The sequence below is a fragment of the Ursus arctos genome, unplaced genomic scaffold (assembly GCF_023065955.2).
Source record: "Ursus arctos isolate Adak ecotype North America unplaced genomic scaffold, UrsArc2.0 scaffold_14, whole genome shotgun sequence".
In the NCBI taxonomy this organism is placed as follows: domain Eukaryota; kingdom Metazoa; phylum Chordata; class Mammalia; order Carnivora; family Ursidae; genus Ursus; species Ursus arctos.
The window spans coordinates 24,401,934-24,422,763 of record NW_026622808.1 but is presented as its reverse complement, the minus strand read 5'-3'; the positions used below and the strand labels follow the sequence as shown (position 1 = coordinate 24,422,763).

The 20,830-nt window shown below is 40.2% G+C and overlaps 1 pseudogene; it reads right to left on the bottom strand.

The window, feature by feature from the left end:
* Positions 1–13,456: 13,456 nt before the first annotated feature.
* LOC113250229 (olfactory receptor-like protein OLF4) overlaps positions 13,457–20,830 on the bottom strand; it is a 47,967-nt pseudogene continuing 40,593 nt past the window's right edge.

Sequence of the window (20,830 nt, the reverse complement as noted above, 5' to 3'; positions counted from 1 at the left end):
CAAACAATTCGATTTGACACTAAAGACGTTAATTAATAAGACTGATAAACCTCTGGCCAGACTTATCCAAAAGAAAAGAGAAAGGACCCAAATTAATAAAATCACGAATGAAAGGGGGGAGATCACAACTAACATCAAGGAAATAAAAACAATATTAGAAATCATTACCAGCTACTATATGCCAACAAATTAAGCAACCTGGAAGATATGGATGGCTTCCTGGAAACTTACAAACAACCAAGACTGAAATAGGAAGAAATAGACAACCTGAATAGACCAATAACCAGTAACGAAATTGAACCACTAATCAAAAACCTCCCAAAAAACAAGAGTCCAGGCCCAGATGGTTTCCCAGAGGAATTCTATTAAACATTTAAAGAAGGAATCATACCTATTCTACGGAAACTGTTTTTTTAAAAAAGAAACAGAAGGAAAACTTCCAAACTCGTTCTATGAAGCCAGCATCAACCATGATCCCAAAACCAGGCAAAGACCCATCAAAAAGGAGAATTACAGACCAATATCCCTGATGAATATGGATGCCAAAATATTCATAACCAATATGGATCATAGCCAATAGTACATTAAAAGGATTATCCACCAAGACCAAGTGGGATTTATTCCTGGGATGCAAGGGGTGTTCAACGTTCACAAATCTATCAATGTCATAGAGCACATTAATAAAAGAAAACACGAGAACCATATGATCCTCTCAATTGATGAAGAAAAAGCATTTGACAAAATGCAGCATCTTTTCCTGATTAAAACTCTTCATAGTGTAGGAATAGAAGGAACATTCCTCAACATCATAAAAGCCATCTATGAAAAGCCCACAGGGAATATCATTCTCAATGAGGAAAAGCTGAGAGCTTTTCCCTTAAGGTCAGGAACATGAGAGGGATGCCCACTCTCACCACTATTGTTCAACATAGTATGAGAAGTCTTAGCCTCAGCAATCAGACAACAAAAAGAAAACAAATAGGCATTCAAATTGGCAAAGAAGAAGTTTAACTCTCTCTTTTCACAGATGACATGATACTTTATGTGGAAAACTCAAAAAACTTCACTCCCAAATTACTAGACCTCATAAAACAATTCAACAATGTGGCAAGATACAAAATCAATGCACAGAAATCAGTTGCTTTTCTATACACTAACAATGTAACTGTAGAAAGAGATATTAAGGAATCAATTTCACTTACACTAGCACAAAAAATCATAAGATACCTAGGAAAAAACCTAACCAAAGAAGAAAAGGATCTGTGCTCTAAAAACTACAGAACACTTATGAAAGAAATTGAGTTAGAAACAAAAAGACGGGAAAACATTCCATGCTCATGGATTGGAAGAATAAATATTGTGAAAATGTCTATGCTGTCCAGAGCAATCCACACTTTTGTTGCCATCCCTGTTGAAATACCTTTGGAATTTTTCACAGAGATGAAAAAACAAACTTAAAATTTGTATGGAACCAGAAAAGACCCCGAACAACCAAGGGAATGTTGAAAAAGAAAAACAATACTGGGGGCACCACGTTGCCTGACTTCATGCTGTATTACAAAGCTGTGATCACCAAGACAGCATAGTATTGGCATAAAAACAGACACATAAATCAATGGAACAGAATAGAGTCTCCAGAAATGGACCCTTAGCTCTATGGCCAACTAATCTTTGACAAATCTGGAAAAAATATCCAATGGAAAAAAGACAGTCTCTTCAATAAATGGTGCTAGGAAAATTGGACAGCTACATACAGAAGAATGAAACTGGACCATTCTCTTACACCATACACAAAGATAAACTCAAAATGGATGAAAGACCTCATTGTGAGACAGGAGTCCATCAAAATCATAGAGGAGAACATAAGCAGTAACCTCTTTGACAACGGTGACAGAAATTTCATTCAAGACATATTCCAAAGGCTAGGGAAAGAAAAGCAAAAATGAACTTTTGGGACTTAATCAGGATAAAAAGCTTCTGCACAGCAAAGGAAACAGTCAATAAAACTAAGAGGTGATTCATGGAATGGGAGAAGATATTTACAAATGATATTTCAGATAAAGGGCTGGTATCCAAGATCTATAAAGAACTTCTCAAACTCAACACCCAAAAATCAAACAATCCAGTCAAGAAATGGGCAGAAGACAGGAACAGACACTTCTCTAAAGAAGACATACAAATGGCTAACAGACACATGAAAAAATGTTCAACATCATTAGCCATCAGGGAAATTCAAATCAATGCCACATTGAGATATATCACCTTACACCAGTTAGAATGGCCAAAATTAACAAAACAAGGAACAACAAATATTGGTGAAGATGTGGAAAAAGGGGAACCCTCTGACACTGTTGGTGGGAATGCAAGCTGATACAGCCACTCTGGAAAACAGTGTGGAGGTACCTCAAAAAGTTAAAAATAGGGGTGCCATGGTGGCTCAGTCATGGTCTGAGTGTCTGCCTTCAGCTCAGGTCATGATCCCAGGGTTTTGGGATTGAGCCCTGCATCAGGCTCCTTGCTCAGCAGGGAGTCTGCTTCTCTCTCTACCCCTCCCCACTGCTCGTGGTCTTTCTCTCTCTGTCACTCTTTCTCTCTCAAATAAATAAATAAAAATCTTTTAAAAAGTTAAAAATAGAGCTACCATTCTGTTCACCAATTGCACTACTAAGTATTTACCCCAAAGTTACAGTTGTAGTGAGCAGAAGGGACACCTGCATCCCAATGTTGTTAGCAGCAATATCCACAATTGCCAAAAGTGGAAGAAGCTGAGATGCCCTTTATTGGATGAATGGATAACGAAGATGTGGTTCATATATACAATGGCATATTACTCAGCCATTAGAGAGGATGAATACCCACCATTTGCATCGACATGGATGGAACTGGAGGGGATCATGCTAAGTGAAATAAATCAAGCAAAGAAAGGCAATTATCATATGGTTTCACTCATATGTGGAACATAAGGGATTGAATGGAGGACAATAGGGGAAGGAAGGGAAAGCTGAAGGGGGGAGGAGATCAGAGAGGGAGACAAACCATGAGAGACTATGGACTCTGGGAAACAAACTGAGGGTTTCAGCGGGGTGGGGACTGGGGGGATGGAGTTGCTAGCTGATGGGTAATAAGGGGGGCATGTGTTGTGATAAGCCCTGGATGTTATGTGCAACTAATGAATGGTGGAACACTACGTCAAAAACTAATGATGTACTGCATGGTGGCTAATGTAACATAATAAAAAAAAAGAAATAAATTAAAAAAATAAAGAGCAGGCGGTAACATCAAAAAAAATACAACATCCAATACATGATCCATGAAAGAAAGATTGGACTTCATTAACATTGAAGATGTTGATCTACAAAGAATACTGCCAAGACAATGAGAGGACTAACCACAAACTGGGAGACAATATTTGCAAAAGAGATGTCTGATAAAAGAATATTATCCAAAGCATAGAATATTCTACTCCCCCCAAAATGAGCAAAATGATAAACCAACACTTCACAAAAGGAAGTATACAGAAAAAAAACAAGAGTTGGGCATTTTTATATCAAGCATAGAAGGCTTATTTTTCCTGTACTTCCTTCATCATTATTTGGCTGTTTCTTTTGTATGTGGTCTCATAGAGGATGAGGTTAGTTGTTTTCTCCCTTATCTTATGTGGCATCATGTCACTGATATTCTTGGGCTTTGGGTATTGATCTCTCATTTGACATTTCCAAGGGGCACACTCTAATCCTCATTCTGGATTTCATCCACTGAGCAAAGGGGTCCACAGACTGTGCTCTATAATATTGCCCACACCATGACAATTCTATCGTTTTGTACTCAGTAATTTTCTTCCTATCATTCTGTCTTCAGGCATCATATCACACACACATTTATTTCATTGTGCTCTGTCCTCACTGTTATGATACATGATTCAAAAGTGCATGGACCTCACTTTCCTGGTTCACATTTGTTTTTCACCAAGTTATGTGAATATATGTGCTTAATATAAAAAGACCTAAGAATATGAAAAGTTATAGAATTGAAAGAATGAAGGGATCACAAAACCAGGCTACAAAGTAAAATGAGTAGTTTCAAAACAGCTGTCCTCGGTGAATTTGTATGAAAAACCAAATCGAACTGAAATGGGATATAAAATAGCAATCATCAATGATATCAATGTGGATTAATAAGTAAATTGGAAAAAGCCTAGTTATGAAAGAATATAACATGTAATGTTTCCAGAATATTCTGGCCCATGGAAGATCATCAGTTTTTATTTGTTATATGTGTCAGGAATTAGGTCTCAATGTATAAGGACATTTACTACATGGCAAGGTTGTATTTCTGATTCATTGGAAAAGGTTGAATTGCTAAATAAATGCTGGCATATAGGGATATCTATTTGAAAGAATATGAAATCGGTCCCCGTCTCAGATCTTACTAAAACTCAGAGGATTATGAGTGGGGTGTTGGACTTACCTGGCTGGGGTGTCTGACAGGCAGGTCACCATGTGGAAGCCTGAATTCCTCCCTGGACAGCAGGTGATAGAGACTCAAGCTCTGATCTCAGCCGAGACAGCAGGAAGCACTGCAGCATCTGCCCCCGCCAGAATTAGGACCTGGAACAAACAAACAAGAAGCATGGCTCTTCCCTACAGGGTTGCACAGGCTGACAGACTGGAAATGAGGAAGTATTTACAGCTCCCTGTAACTGCTCATTAGGCACACTTCCCTCTTGTGACTCAGGCCTCTACACACATGATTCTCAGGGGGAAAAGTCCACTGGACTGAAAGGATATTTTCCTATTCAATCTCAGTGACCAAAAGACAGGGTTAGAGGTCAAGTGAATCCAGTTTTTGGTGATTTTTTTTCCCTTTTACTCCCTTTCCCTGAACTTGCCCCCTTCTTGATGTGTGAATCTTCTAGTATTTTACCTCACCACCAATTTGTAATTTTCTCCAAGTCTAAGACCTAATAACCTGCCTGGATTAGGTCTCTTTATCTTCAATCATTGACCTGTGGTGGGGACGCAGCCATGCTATCTCCGGACAGGGTCTATTTTTCTTTTCAATAAGGCAAAAAAGTGGATTCTTCTGCTAATTAACCTTGGCCACTACACACATTGGCTTCAAACACATTGACTATCACAATTAGGACTTTCTTACTTTCTACAGTTAAGAGCTGTCACTTAATGCTGTGTCATAAAATGGTTGTAATTACAAGGGATGTGTTTAGATCTTTTTATGTACTATAACATTCATTTGTATCTCATAGGGATTGTTTGATTTAATATTATAAACATCTTATCCCTGAGGAAGTACATTTATGGACTCCAATCTACATTGCAGACATGGTGCTTGGTGCTGCCTAGTGATCTGTCCACATGGAATATCCGAGTATGTGGTGGCCTTGAGTGTCATTCTTTCAGGATGCTTCTAGTTCTCAAACTCTGTGGCACTGGTTTCAACCGGAAAATAATTTGCCCCTGGGGATGTCTGGTGATGTCTGAAGGGATGCTGCTGAACACCTACAATCCAAAGGAAAGCACCGCCAAATTGTCATCATCCTGCCACAAATGTCAACCATAAAACATGAGAAATCCATCTAGCTCAGCATCTCTCCAACCTCAATGTGCCTGTGAATCCACACAGGTCCCACTACAAAGGCAGGTCTGATCACAGGGCCTGGGTGGCCCAGAGATTCTGCATTTATAGCAAACTCTCGGGTGATGTTGATGTGCAGGTCCTGGTGTGTGGAGCACTCTTGGGTTAGCTAAGCTGTGATCCTCTGTTAGAGGTAGGTGTAGGGAGTTTTTAGGCTTTTGTACCAAATATTGTCATTGCATGAAATTTTTAATTAACCAGGCATTCACTCATTCTTCCGGCTGTGTAAACTCTGTATGTTGCTTTCATAAGTGACCAAGATAATAGACTTATGAAAAAGACTTTGTAGTAGACAGAATATGGCCCTCCCGAATGTGTCCACATCTTAACCCCCAGTACCTTCATGTTTTTTAGATTTTATTTAAATTCAATCTAGTTAACATCTAGTGTATTATTAGTTTCAGGGGTAGTATTTAGTGATTCATCAGTTGTGTATTAAGACCCAGTGCTCATTACATCACGTGGCCTCCTTAAAGTCCATCACCCTCTTACCCCATCTCACCACCTACCTCCCCTCCAGGAACCCTCAGTTTGTTCCCTATAGTTAAGAGTCTGTTTTGTTTCACCTCCCACTCTGTTTTTATCTTATTTTATTTTTCTCTTCCTTTCCCTATGTTTATCAGTTTTGTTTCCAAAATTTCACATATAAGTGAAATCATATGGTATTTGTCTTTTTCTGACTGACTTCTGTTACTTAGCATAATGCACTCTAGTTTCAAATGGCAAGATTTCATTCTTTTGATGGCTGAGTAACGCTCCATTGTATATATGTACCACATCTTCTTTATCCATTTATCGGTTGATGGACATTTGGACTCTTTCCATATTTAGCCTTTGTGAACACTGCTGCTATAAACATTGGGGTTCATGTGCCCCTTCAAATCACTATGTTTGTATCCTTTGGGTAAATCCTTAGTAGTGCAATTGTTGGGGCCTAGGGTAGACCCATAACCAGGAAGAAATTGAATCAGTAATAAAAAATCTCCAAACAAACAGAAGTCCAGGGCCAGATAATTTCCAGGTAATTCTACCAAACATTTAAAGAAGAATTAATACCTATTCTTTTGAAACTGTTTCAAAAAGTAGAAATGAAAGGAATACTTCCAAACTAATTTTATGAAGCCAGTGTTACCTTCATACCCAAAGCAGACAAAGACCACACTTAAAAGGAGAATTACATACCAATATCCCTGATGAAGATGGATGAAAAAATTCTCAACAAGATATTAGCAATTCAGATCCATTGGTACATTAAAAGAATTATTCACCATGACAAAGCCACATTTATTCCTAGGTTGCAAGCGTAGTTGAAAATCCAAAAATTAATCAAAGTGATACATCACATTAATAAAAGAAAAGAACTATATGATCTCCTCAACAGAGGCAGAAAAAGATTTGACAGAATAGAGCATCCTTCCTTGATAAAAACCTCAAGACAGTAGGAATAGAAGGTACATATCTCAACATCAAAAAGGCCATATAGGATAGACCCACAGCTAAAATCATTCTCAATGGGGAAAAATGGAGAGCTTCTCCCCTAAGGTCAGGAAGGTGACAGGGATGTCCACTGTCATCACTGTTGTTTAACCTAGTACTGGAAGTCCTAGCCTCAGCAGTCAGACAACAAAAAGAAATAAAAGGCATCCAGATCAGAAAGGAAGAAGTAAAAATTCACTCTGTTCAGACAACATGATATTCTATATAGAAAACCCAAAAGACTCCACCAAAAAATTGGTAGAACTATTACAGGAATTTAGCAGAAGTCTCAGGATGTAAAGTCAACACGCAGATGTCCATTGCATATTATGCAACAACAATGAAGTGGCAGAAAGAGAAATCAAGGAATGGACCAAAAACCATAAGATTTGCACCAAAAACCATAAGATACCTAGGAATAAACCTAACCAAAGAGGTAAAGGATCTGTATTCTGAAAACAGTGGAACACTTATGAAAGACATTGAGGAAGACACAAAGAAATGGAAAAACATTCCATGCTCACGGATTGCAAGAACAAATATTTTTATAATGTCCATGTTACCCATAGCATTCTACACATCCAATGCAATCCCTATCAAAATATGATCAACATTTTCACAGAGCTGGAATAAACAATTCTGAAATTTGTATGGAACCAGAAAAGACCACAAAAAGCTAAAGTAATGTTGAAAAAGAAAACCAAGGGGCACCTGGGTAGCTCATTTGGTTATGCAGTCAACTCTTGACTTAGGCTCAGGTCATGGTTTCAGGTTCTGGGATCAATCAAGCCCAGTGTCAGGTTTCTCAGTCAGTGGGGCATCTAGTTGGGATCTCTCTCTTTTTCTCCCTCTGCCCCTTCCCTTGCTTGTGCACTCTCTCTCTCTCAAATAAATAAATAAAATAATAAAAATAAATAAATAAATAAATAAATAAATAAATAAATATTTAAACAAAAAGAAAAAAAGAGAAAAAGGAAACCAAAGCTAGAGGCATCACATTTCTGGACTTCAAGCTGTATTACGAAGTTGTAATTATCCAGACAGTACGGTAATGGCACAAAAAAAGACACATAGATCAATGAAACAGGATAGAGAATCCAGAAACAGACCCTCGAATATATGGTCAGCTTATCTTTAGCAAAGCTGGAAAGAATATCCAATGGAAAAAAGACAGTCTCTTCAACAAATGGTGTTGGGAAAACTGGCAACCACATGCAGAAGAAAGAAACTGGACCACATTCTGACACAATACACAAAGATAAACTCAAAATGGATGAAAGACCTAAATGTGAGATAGGAATCCGTCAAAATCCTAGATGAGAACACAGGCAGCAACCTCTTTGACCTCAGCTGTGGCATGTCTTATTAGACTTGTAGCTGGAGGCAAGGGAAACGAAAAAAAAAAAAAAGTGAATTATTGGGATTTCATCAGGATAAAAAGCTTCTTCAGGGCAAAGGAAGCAGTCAACAAAACTCAAAGGCAACCTACGGAATGGAAGAAGATATTTGCAGATGATGTATCAGATAAAGGGTTAGTATCCAAGATAAATAACTTCAAACTCAACATGCCAAAAACAGAAAATCCAGTCAGGAAATGGGCAGAAGACATGAACAGACATTTCTCCAAAGAACACATACAAATGGCCAACAGACACATGAAAAAATCCTCAACATCACTCATCATCAGGGAAATACAAATCAAAATCACAATGAGATACTCCTCACAACGGTCAGAATGGCTAAAACTAATAACTCATGAAACAACAGGTGTTGGTGAGGATGTGGGAAAGGGGAACCTCTAGCACGAATGGTGGGAATGCAGGCTGGTGCAGCCTCTCTGAAAACAATACGGAGGTTCCTCAAAAAGTTCAAAATACAACTATCCCCAGTACCGTTAAAGTGTTATTTTTTATAGCAAAGAAAGATTAAGGTAGCAGATCAAACAGGGTTGCTTATCAGCTGCCATTAAGATAAAAAAATTAGCTATGGTTGACCAGGTGGGCCGAAGGTAATCACTATGGTCCTCCAAATGTTGATGAGGGAGACAAAAGACTGGTGTCAGAGAGATTTTGAAAATGCCACTCTGCTTGCTCTGATGGTGGAGGAAGAGCCATGAGCCAAGAAATGCAAGTGGCCAAAAATTGAGACTAGAATTGGAAAGAAAACAGATTCTCCCTTGAGCCTCTAGAAGGAACTCACCCTTGCAAACACCTTACTATTAGCAGTATGAGACTCTCTCAAGCTTCTGCCTCCAGAACTGTAAGAGCACATGTGTGATTGTTTTAAGCAACTCGTGTGGGGATATTTTACAGCATCAGGGGGACTCTCATACAGACATAGTCAATGTAATTATTTGATGAAATTAAGTTTAATCTTGCCAATTCACTCAGAGCTTCCCTTGGATGAAGGCAATTTACATGTAAAGAATCCACATTAATTAGAAAAAAAATTAAATCAATTTGGAGACATTCTGTCCCATCAGCTGGTACAGTGAATTCCTCGTGGCACAAATGTGCCTGTGGTCTGATTCTGAGGCCTTTGAGGCAGTGACATAGGAAAGGAACTCAGGATCAAAATTAAGGTCACTCATTGTAATTTATGACTTTGTGTCTATATATATCCATCCTTTTATTTCATGTTGATCCAACCATTCATTCTTTTGAGTCCTATCCTCTCCAACCTTTCCTCAGGTCTCCTTTCAACACAAAAGATGAAATCATAAATTGTCTCTGTGTGTACACATGTGGGGAGTGTGCTTATTTGAAAGAAAAATGTGTACAAGGGGTGCCTGGGTGGCACAGCGGTTAAGCATCTGCCTTCAGCTCAGGGTGTGATCCCGGCGTTCTGGGATCAAGCCCCACATCAGGCTTCTCTGCTATAAGCCTGCTTCTTCCTCTCCCACTCCCCCTGCTTGTGTTCCCTCTCTCGCTGGCTGTCTCTATCCTGTCGAATAAATAAATAAATAAAATCTTTAAAAAAATGTGTACAAACACACACATGTCACAACCACACACATGTCACAACCACTATACTGGACTGTTTTCTTAGGAGTAAAAAATGAATTTCCATACATTTCATTCTTTCTTACAAGATTCATTTAACATATATTTAGTAATCCACACTGCCTTGAAAAATAAGGAAAGAGGCTCAGAGAACTTGAATTTTTAATAATTACCTAACAAAGCAGTCGAAGCTTACCTAACAGTCTTATACACAAATGGAAACTTGTACTATGTACTCTTCACTTTCGTGTAGCTCCTTTAATTCTTCAAATTCTATACTTTAAATATGCAGTTTATTGTGTGTCATTATACTCCAATAATTGAATTACGTGGAAAATTTCTATTGCACATGGCTAAGGGAAGGATCTAGAGCACAGGTAGCTGACTCTCCATTGAAGGTTTGGGAGAGAGCTCTTCTAACATGTAGGAAAGTGCCATGAAATTCAAACAATTCATATAAGTTCATTTAATTTCTAAATAGAAGAATACCTTACCTGTAGAAATGTAGCAATAAGACCGTGAATTGGCTGAGACAGAAAAGCACTACAGCCCCATACAACACTGTTGATGAATCTTAGAAACACAATTTAGAGATTCACTCCTGACCACAGACCCCCGAGGAGCCCAGCAGAGATCAGAAATGCTTCCCAGAAATTAATGCCATTTGATTATAGAGACATTATTGATGAGGAGAACAAAGGCAAGAGAAATGCAGGTAAAAGCCAATCTCCTTACAATCTGCAGCCCCTGATGAATCCCTCAGACATTCAGAGCTTGACACCACCCCAGGAACTCCTGGCTGCCTTGATGTTGGTATTTCATTAGAGACTGACAGCAACCTTATCTTGACAATAGCCAGAGCTCTAAGGTCCTGTAAACCTCACATTCAGCATCCAGAAATTCCTTAGAAACTTATATTATCTCTATTGCCTCCCTCCACAAACTCAAAAGTATGAATCAGCCACTCTTCGCAATCCCAGTGCAGTTTGTCCTGCCCCCAGGTACTGTTCCCATACTATAATAAAAGCAACTCTTTGCACCAAAATTGTCTCAAGAATTGTTTCTTGATCATTACATTTGGCCACTCCATATCAGTATGATATCCCATTTGACAAGGACAGCCTGTTACATGGAGAGAGTTGACTGACACAATAATCTAAGTGAACAGACCTGAGGCAGTTAGAACATGTGCTGTTTTTATTTGTGGCACAGGATCTGAGAAGTGAGGACAGCAGTCATGATCTTTCTGTTATTCACGTTTATTTCCGATGACTTTATGACCAGGTGACTATATGTGGGCTTCCTTCCGGGTCACTGGGAAAGTTTGAAGGACGTGCATGTTGGTGCAGAAGAACTGGTGACCCTGAACCACATGACCAGCAGGACATCCAGCTCTCCCAGCCTTGATCATGCAGGTGGAAGAGATTTCTGAGCAGGAAGGAGGCACAAAATGGATGATACTGATACTGTTCATTCGCCATCCCTTAGCATTTGTGGCAAATATTAGGAAAGGGGAGTGATTTTGTGTAACCATAGAGAGAGTCATATTAGCAGGAAGCAGCGGGTGTTTTCAAGTAGAAACAGGAAGATAACGGGTGATGAACCACAGAAGACTCTAACCAACCATTCACCTCAATGAATAAACCCCCTCAGTTGTGGACACCAATCTTCCGTGCTTCGGTAAATAGATTCACAGCATGAACAGTGAGGTTAAAAAAAAAAAAAGAAAGAAAGAAATATTTTGTGTGGTAAGAAAATGAGTGTTTTGAAATTTTGCTTCGTTGTACTTATGGTCATCCTGACACTAAGAACATGGAAGGTCAATCTATTTATTCAAATTGGTCTTTCCATGTCGACTGCCCTGGGAGAGATCTTGTTAATCAGTGTTTGCCAGCGGCGATGGTTGGCATTCTGGATGCTGAGCTGAATCACAGTAGAAATAAAAGAAGATGAAAATTGAGAGGGAGGCAAACCATAAGAGATGCTGACTCTAGGAAACAAACTGAGGGTCGCTGGAGAGGAGGTGGGCGGGGGGATGGGGTAACTGAGAGATGGGCATTAAGGAGGCATGTGATGGGATGAGCACTAGGTGTATGCAACTGATGAATCAGTAAATTCTACCTCTGGGGGCGGGGGGGGGGTCAGGAAGACACTGGTTAGGAAACACAGGAGCATGTTTGTAGATAAGTGTCTGGAATTGAGCTTTGGATTTCTGAGGCATGCAATTCAAGGACAACCATGGTGAATAAACACATTGTCAGGTGTGGGACACTATTACCAGATAAGCCCTCAGGCTGCCCCCAGCTGTGAAGTAACTCTTCACAAAGCCCTGGGTCACCTTGATACTGACACATGAGTGACCCTGCTTTTCCCCTTCAGCATCCAAATTCTAATTGTATAAGATTATCCAATAAAGCATGAACCCACAAACCCTTATATACTCTGGCCATGGACCCTAATAAAGACAAATCCCTCCATAATTCTCTCTCTTTCTCCCTCTCAATGCCTCTCTCCACCTCTGAGACCTTCCAGAATGGCCTTTGGGCATCCCATGTGCCCTCCAGGACCTGTGAGGAATAGACCTGGTTTCGTTAGAGTTCTTTGATGGGTGTTGCTGAGGCCTGTCTTGCGATCACAATGAGAACCCAAGGGCTGGTGCAGCCACAGCAGAGGCTCTGGCCAGGGAAGCAACTGTGGGAATGTCCACAAGCACAGGGCGCAGGGGGTGCCTGGGCTTTCCTAACCTGAGCATCCCTGTCGGTAGCCTGAGATGTAAAGGGAACAAGGTAAGAGTCCACATGATCAGGAAGAGGAGTAAAGGTAGTGATGTAAAAAGACTGACAGACTCTAGGTGAAAAGTGGGGTTTTGTATTCTCTACAATAAGGTCATGTGAAGGGTTTAGTGGCCAAGGTAGTTTCTTCCATATGAAGAATACAACCCATGATTATTCTTTTGGGAAATCTAGGGAAAATTTACTTGGCATGGTATGCATGATTTGAAATGAAATTAGTTAGAAGAAATCCAGCTTGCCCCTTGGAAGATACAGAAATTTCCAGGCATTTGTGACTCAAGGTTTGGGAAAGCATTAGGAATATATGAAGATGGACAAAGGGGAACCTGCCTGTGTATGAGACAGAGTAGAAGGTTAATAATCTGAGTTATAAAATGTGTGGAAAGGTTGAATACAAACAAATGGAAATTCCAGAAAATAAATAGAAGGAGCAGATTCTACTTCCACAGCCTGATCAAAGACTGTCAGTTCCTGGCTCTGAGGCTCCGAGCCCTGCAATCATGGGCACTTCTTAAGCCCTAGAACGTATGGCCCTTACATCACTGGAACCCCAACAATTCTTTTCAGAGCTCCCTTTATGTCTCTGTTCCTCAGGCTGTAGATGAAGGGGTTCAGCATGGGGGTAACCACCGTGTACATCACCGAGGCCACTGCACTTGCGTGGGAGCTCTGGGGAGCAGCAGAGCTAAGGTACACTCCTAGGCCTGTACAATAAAATAAGGAGACAACGGAGATGTGAGACACACATGTGGAAAATGCTTTATACTTGCCCTGAATTGATGATATTCAACATATAGAGGAAACAATCTTAGAGTAAGAGAAAAAGATCCCAGGCAAGGGAGCAAGACCCAGCAGCACAGTTGCAAAATACATCACCGTGTTATTAAGAAACATGTCAGAACAGGCATGCCCGACGACCTGATTGAATTCACAGAAGAAGTGGGGAATTTCCACCTCTGAACAGAAGGACAGCCGCAACACCATTAAGCTTTGTAACAAGGAATTCAGAACACTGATGATCCAGGACACCAGAACCAGCAGCCCACAGAGCCAGGGGTTCATGATGACTGTGTAGTGCAGGGGGTGACAGATGGCCAGGAAGTGGTCATAGGCCATGGCAGTCAGGAGAAAATCATCCCAGCCTGCAAAGAGTAGGACGAAGTATATCTGTGAGATGCAGCCTGCATAGGTTATGACTTTGCTCTGAGTCTGGATGTTCCACAGCATCTTGGGGACGGTGGTGGAGGTGAAACAGATGTCGACAAAGGACAGGTTGGCCAGGAAGAAGTACATGGGGGTGTGGAGGTGGGAGTCAGAGCTGACAGCCACGATGATGAGTAGATTTCCACACGCAGTGATCAGGTACATGGAGAGGAAAAGCCCAAATATAAGGGGCTGCAGTTCTGGGTCCTCTGAAAATCCCAGAAGAAGAAACTCTGAAATTCTTGTATCATTGTCAGGTTCCATGTGGTGGTGGAGGCTACAAGGAAAGAAAAAAAGATAATTTTCAAGCAAATGGGATTCATTTATGTATTTATTTTTCTTCATTTTTTATGTGTTAATTTTATTTAAATTCCATTAGTTAACCTACAGTGTAATATTCATTTCATGGGTACAATATCGTGATTCAACACTTCATGTAACACATGGTGCTCATCACATGTCCCCTCCTTCATCATCCTCCAGCACCTATTTCCTCCATCTCCCCACCACCTCCCCTCTGGTAACCATCACTGTGTTCTCTGTGGTTGAGAGTCATTTCTTGGTTTGTCTCCCTCTTCCTCTCTCTCTTTTTCCTTTTTGCTAATGTTTTGTTTCTTAAATTGCACGTATGAGTGAAATCATATGGTATTTGTATTTCATTGATTGACTTATTTTGCTTAGCATAATACTCTCTAGTTCCATTGTGTCATTTCAAATGGCAAGATTTCATTTTGGTTTATGAATGAGAAATATTCCATTGTACATACATATACCACATCTTCTTTATCAATTCATCTATTGACAGACACTGCAGCTATTTCCATAAGTTGGCTATTGTAGATAATGCTGCTAAAACCTTAGGCTGCATGTATCCCTTTGAATTATTATTTCTGTATTCTTTTGGTAACTATCTAGTAGTTCAATTGCTGCGTCTTAGGTCAGTTCTATTTTTAACTTTTTTTTTTAAAGGTTTTATTTATTTGAGAGACAGAGAGTGAGTGAGAGAGCGCACACACACAAGCAGGGGGAGGAGCAGAGGGAGAGAGAGTAGCAGGATCCCCGCTGGGTAGGGAGCCTGATATGGGGGTCTATCCCAGAACCCTGAGCCAAAGGCAGATGCTTAAGTGACTGAGCCACCCAGGCGTCCCTATTTTTAACCTTTTGAGGAACCTCTATACTGTTTTGCAAAGTGGCTCCACCAGTTTGCATTCCCTCTGAGTAAGGAAAGGGTTAAGGTACAGGCAGGGAGAGGTAGGAGGCCCCTGAATCCCCTGACTAGGTTCTTGCAGGGCTACTTAACCAGGTTCACAGAAATGCCAGATGCAGAGAAAAGTTATAGATAAGATATTAACCAGAGAGAAGGGAACATAAAGAATCCACCTTGTTTGTCCCAAATATAGATGAGATATTCACATGATAGTTATAAATTCACTTTGTTGGTCTTAGATGTTATAGATGAGATATTTATCAAGTTCTCTGGTCAATTTTCTGTTAAAGACAGACCTTAACTGTCTTCAGGGTCAACCCATTTGAAACCCCTCTCACTACAGAGAGCTTTTTTTCCTTTCCTTTCTGTTCTCACCTTCCCTTAATAAGCTTTCACTTTACTTCACATTTTTGTGTCCGTGAGATTCATTCTTTGGCTCCATGAGACAAGAACCCTGTGACCCTGCAACCATACCATCAGGGCAAAGCATTCCTGCTTCGCCACATCCTCACAAACAACTGTTGCTGTTTGTGTTGCTGATTTTAGCCATTCTGACAGCTGTGAGGTTATAGTGCATTGTGGTTTTGATTTGTAGCAAATGGGCATTATTAACAGAGTGACATGTTACAATATATATTTTGCTATCAAGAAAAAAAGAAAGAAATATATATTTTTTGTATTGATCCGATCCCATTTAGGGGAAGTTACATGATATCAGGAAGATACCTGATTAGGAATTCCTGTCCATTCAGCCTTTTCCCCAAGAGGGCATGTATTACAGTTTTAATGAGAAATGCCTTTCTGCATTTGAGGAATATATGATGTGTACTGACATCTTCTAGATAAAAAGCATAAGGTGCTGAGAAAGAAAAGTCCATATATCCTTTGGGTAAATACCTAAGAGTGAAATTGTTGGATCATAGGGTAGCTTTATTTTTAACTTTTTGAAGAACCCCCATACTGGATTCCAGAGTAACTGTGTCAATTTTTATTCCCACCGATAATGGAAGATGGTTCTCTTTTCTCTGCATCCTTGACAACACCTGTTACTACCTATGTTGTTAATTTTAGCCATTCTAACTGGTGTGAGGTGATATCTCATTGTGGTTTTGATGTGTATTTCCCTGGTGATGAGTGATGTTAAGCATCTTTTCTTGTGTCCGTCAGTCATCTGTATGTCTTCTTTGGGAAAGTATCTACTCACGTCTTCTGCTTTTTTCATAAATGGATTATTTGTTTTTTTAGGCGTTGAGTTTGATAAGTTCTTTATATGTTTTGGATACTAACCCTTTATCAGATATGTCATTTGCAAATCTCTTCCCCCATTCTGTAGGTTGCCCTAGTAGGTATTTACCCAAAGGTTACAAAAATACTAATTCGAACGGGGTTCATGGCACCCTGATGTTTATAGCAGCATTATCAACAATAGCCAAACTATGGAGAGAGCCCAACTGTCCATCGACTGATGAATGGATAAGGAAGATGTGGCACATATATACAATGGAATATCTCTCCACCAACAAATGTATGAAATCTTGCATTTGCAATGATGTGGATGGAGCTAGAGTGTACAATGCTTAGTGAAATAAGTCAGTCCAAGAAAGCCAAATACCATATGATTTCACTCAAGTGTGGCATATAAGAAACAAAACAAGTGAACATAGTGGGGGAAAAAGAGAGGAAACCAGGAAACAGACTCTTAAGTATAGAGAACAAACTGAAGATTGCTGGAGGGGAGGGGGGTGGGCGATGAGTGAAATAGATGATAAGGAATAAGGAGGGCTCTTGTGATAAGCACCTGTTGTTGTATGGAAGTGCTGAATCAGTAAATTATACACCTGAAGCTAATATTACAGTGTATATTAACTAACTAGTATTTAAATAAAAACTTAGAGAAAAAAAGCCCTTACAATCCTATGATGGAGAAAGAATATGTATAAAAAATAAAAAATTGTATACCATGTAAAATGGTGACAGGTGCTATGAAGGAATAAAGTTGTTATAAAAAGGAATGGATGAGGAAGGTGCTTGAGATTTAAAGGAGTTTAGGAAGACGTACAGAGAAGGTGACATTTTAAGAGAGGCTTCAACAAAAGACTGAGCAGGAGGCAGGAGGATATCTGGGGGAGGTGTGTGCCCTGCAGGGAAAGCAGAGCGAAGGCCCTGCAGAAGGCACTTACTGCAGATCTGCAGATCTCAACATGCAGTCAGTGTGGTGAGGGAATGAGAAAGAGGGAGAGAGAGGAGAGGTGGTGGCAGAGAATGTTTAGGACCGAGGTGGCTTTCCTGCCACTGATGGGACTTGGAGACACAGGGAGTCCTTCCTTCACATGTAGTTCTTTACATATTGTTGATTTTTCCCACCAAGGTATTCTTTAAATAGAGATAGATCCCTTCCTTATTTCCATCTGTTGGTGAACATTCTGGCATTTAAGGGTCACATGTTGGAGTATATGAGCTTGGGTACCATTTCCCTGAGGACGACTCATGCAGTCACACACCCACACAAGCATGCACACATGAGCACACAGGTAACCACAGACATGCAGTGCACTCTGGTCTCCTGGCACTGTGCTGCTATCATGCTTTTCTTGCCCCCAGCCACAATAACTTTGAAAGAAATGATAGAAGTCAGCAGTCAACATCAGATTACCTTTACCCTGATTAATGCATAAACAGTACTTAAAATCTAGTTAGTAAGCCTCCGAAGGACATGGAAACATGGGCTCCATTTTCATACGATCACTTTGTGTCCTGTGTTTAAAGAAACATAAAAAAGCAGTTCCAAAAACACAGAGAGGAAAGAAATGGACACAAGGCGTAAAGGAGATCTAATAAGCTCAGGCAGTCCCTGAGAGACTGTGATGAACAGAGAGCTTCCCTGCTTCTGGCAACATTCCAGCCCCAGTCCACATCCCCTGATGCCCAGAATGATTAACAAAGCAGGAAACAGTGTATCTAAACAAGAAAGGAGTGGTATTTTTATGATGTCAAGACATTTTACTGATTGAATATCCCTCTAGAACAATGTGCAAAGGGAATAAACCTGCAATCTACAACAGAAAATATACAATGTATGACAATAGAAGGGGATTTTTAAGGATGAAACAAACTGAGGGCTTCGGAGGGGAGGGAGGTGGGGGAATGGGATAGGACGGTGATGGGTAGTACGGAGGGCACGTATTGCATGGTGCGCTGGGTGTTATAAGCAACTAATGAATCATCAAACTTTACATCAGAAACCAGGGATGTACTGTATGGTGACTAACATAATATAATAAAAATATTATTATAATAAAAAAATATAAAAAATAAAGATGAAATAACAAAAGACTCTTCTGAATGCTTTAAATGAAAAAATTTTGGAATCAGAAAACCACATTTTGAATGTCAGATCTACCACATATAAGCCGTTTGAACTTGGGAGAGACAACCAATCCATTCCAAATGTGAATATCCTTACTGAACTAGTGGGGATAGCAGCACTCGTCCTCTTAGGGTGGCAGACAGCATTCATCAGTATATGTAAAAAGCTTACAATATAGTTCCTTCCTGTGACTAGATGAATGATTATCACTGGTGAACAGGTTGGCTGAGTTTTTTCTTCTACCTCACAAATGTCTCCATCATTGCCATACCTCTTGGTAATGAAGCATTACAAAGTAAAGCTACTTAGCATACTCCTTTTTGCATATGAAACACATTTTTTAATGTGAATACTCACTGTGAGAGAAGATGCTGAGAAATGTATGTCTCAGGAACTGCTGTTGCAAGGGAAGAGCTACCTGCATGGGTCTGGGGCTTTCTATAAATACAGAACATGCTCGAAACCACCACATCTTAAAAAGTTCACCACACTTGCCTCCAAGCTAATACTCTGTTTTCCTAACTCTTTAGCTGCAAAACTCGGTTTGTTCTCATTTCACTGGAACCAGTTTATGTCCCCCGTTTCCTTCCTCTGTCGCATCCAACTGGACTTCCACTCCCACCAGGTATTGATGACAATGATGCCTGTATTGTTGAGTCCAATGGACACTTCCCTTTAGAACACATTACATAAAATAATTATAAATGAGTCTATCTCGTCTCAGGTGACCTCGGGTAAAAGTTCTCAGCTTCCATTCTCTCTAATCCTGTCCTGAAATACCTGCTGAGCTCTGAGACTCACCTGGGTGGGGTCTATAAGATGAAAGTGTTCATGGGGAGATTTGAATTCATCCCTTGGTGGTTGATGATGAGACCAAAGCTCTGTTTCCAGACAGGACAGCAGGAAGCAGTGAAGCATGGGTCCCCCAGCCAGACTTAGGAACACAAACCTATAACAACCATGTCCTGGCCAGTCCAAGGTTCCAGATACTGAAGTTCTGCAGTAGAGGAGATATTTACAGCTCAGTATATCTGCTCATTAAGCACTGTTTCCATTGTTACTCCCACCTCAGAGCACTCCATTCCCTGTGGGTCACTGGTCTGGACAGAAAGGAAACTTTTCCTGCTGAGACTCTGTTCCTGGGAGACCAGAGTAGAAGTCAGGTGAATCCAGTTTTGTATTTCTCATTCTCCTGAACTTGCCTGCCTTCCAGAGGTCTAACCTCCTTGCGCTTTTCCTTAACCTTGAGATGATATTGAATTTATTTAGTTGAGGGTTTACTCTACCGTTTATAGCTTTGGGGTGATGTTAATAAATAAGCCATGTGATCCTCTTCATGTGTGGTTTTGAATGAAAAGTCTAAGTACTCACCTTGGAGTCTGAAATAAACTCTGTGTGTGATCCTTCAAAGGGAGGGCCCCTGAGTTGACCTCAAATACACCTCTGACAAAGACTTTTAGTAGCAGAATAACATCACCAAAATATTTCCACATCTTAATCTACAGAACCTGTGGATATGTCTTGTATCATGACAAGGGAGAATTAAGGTTGCAAATAGTATTAACTTTGCTAGTCTTCTGACCCCAGAAAAAAGTTATTCTGATTATTCAGCTTGGCTCAATAGATCACAAGTGTCCTCCGAATGTGGAAGAAGGAGATAGACGATTGGAGTCAGAGAGAGATTTTGAGGTGCTATGTTCTTGGCTTTGAAGACAAAGGGAGGGCACGTGAGGCAGGGAGAACAGGTGGCTCTAAAGCTGGAATAGGCAAGAAAACCTATTCTCCCCAGACCTCCAGAATGAACCCTTCTATGCAGACAGTGATTTTAGCCCAGGGAGACCTATATCAGACTTCTGACTCCCAGAACTATCAGAAAATAAGTTGATTTGTTTTAAGGCAGCAGCATGGTCATTTGTTGCAACCACAATAAAAATCTAGTCCAGACATTTATCCAGTAACACTTTATTCAAATGAAATGAATTCAGCCTTAGATCTTATTCATTTATATTCTCTTGGATAAGGATATTCGGTAGTATAATCCTACTTGAAGTGGACAAAGAAATCTGAAGTCACTTTGGAGCTATTCAGCCCCAATAGCTGGTACAGAAAATCTCCCATGCATGAGCCATGC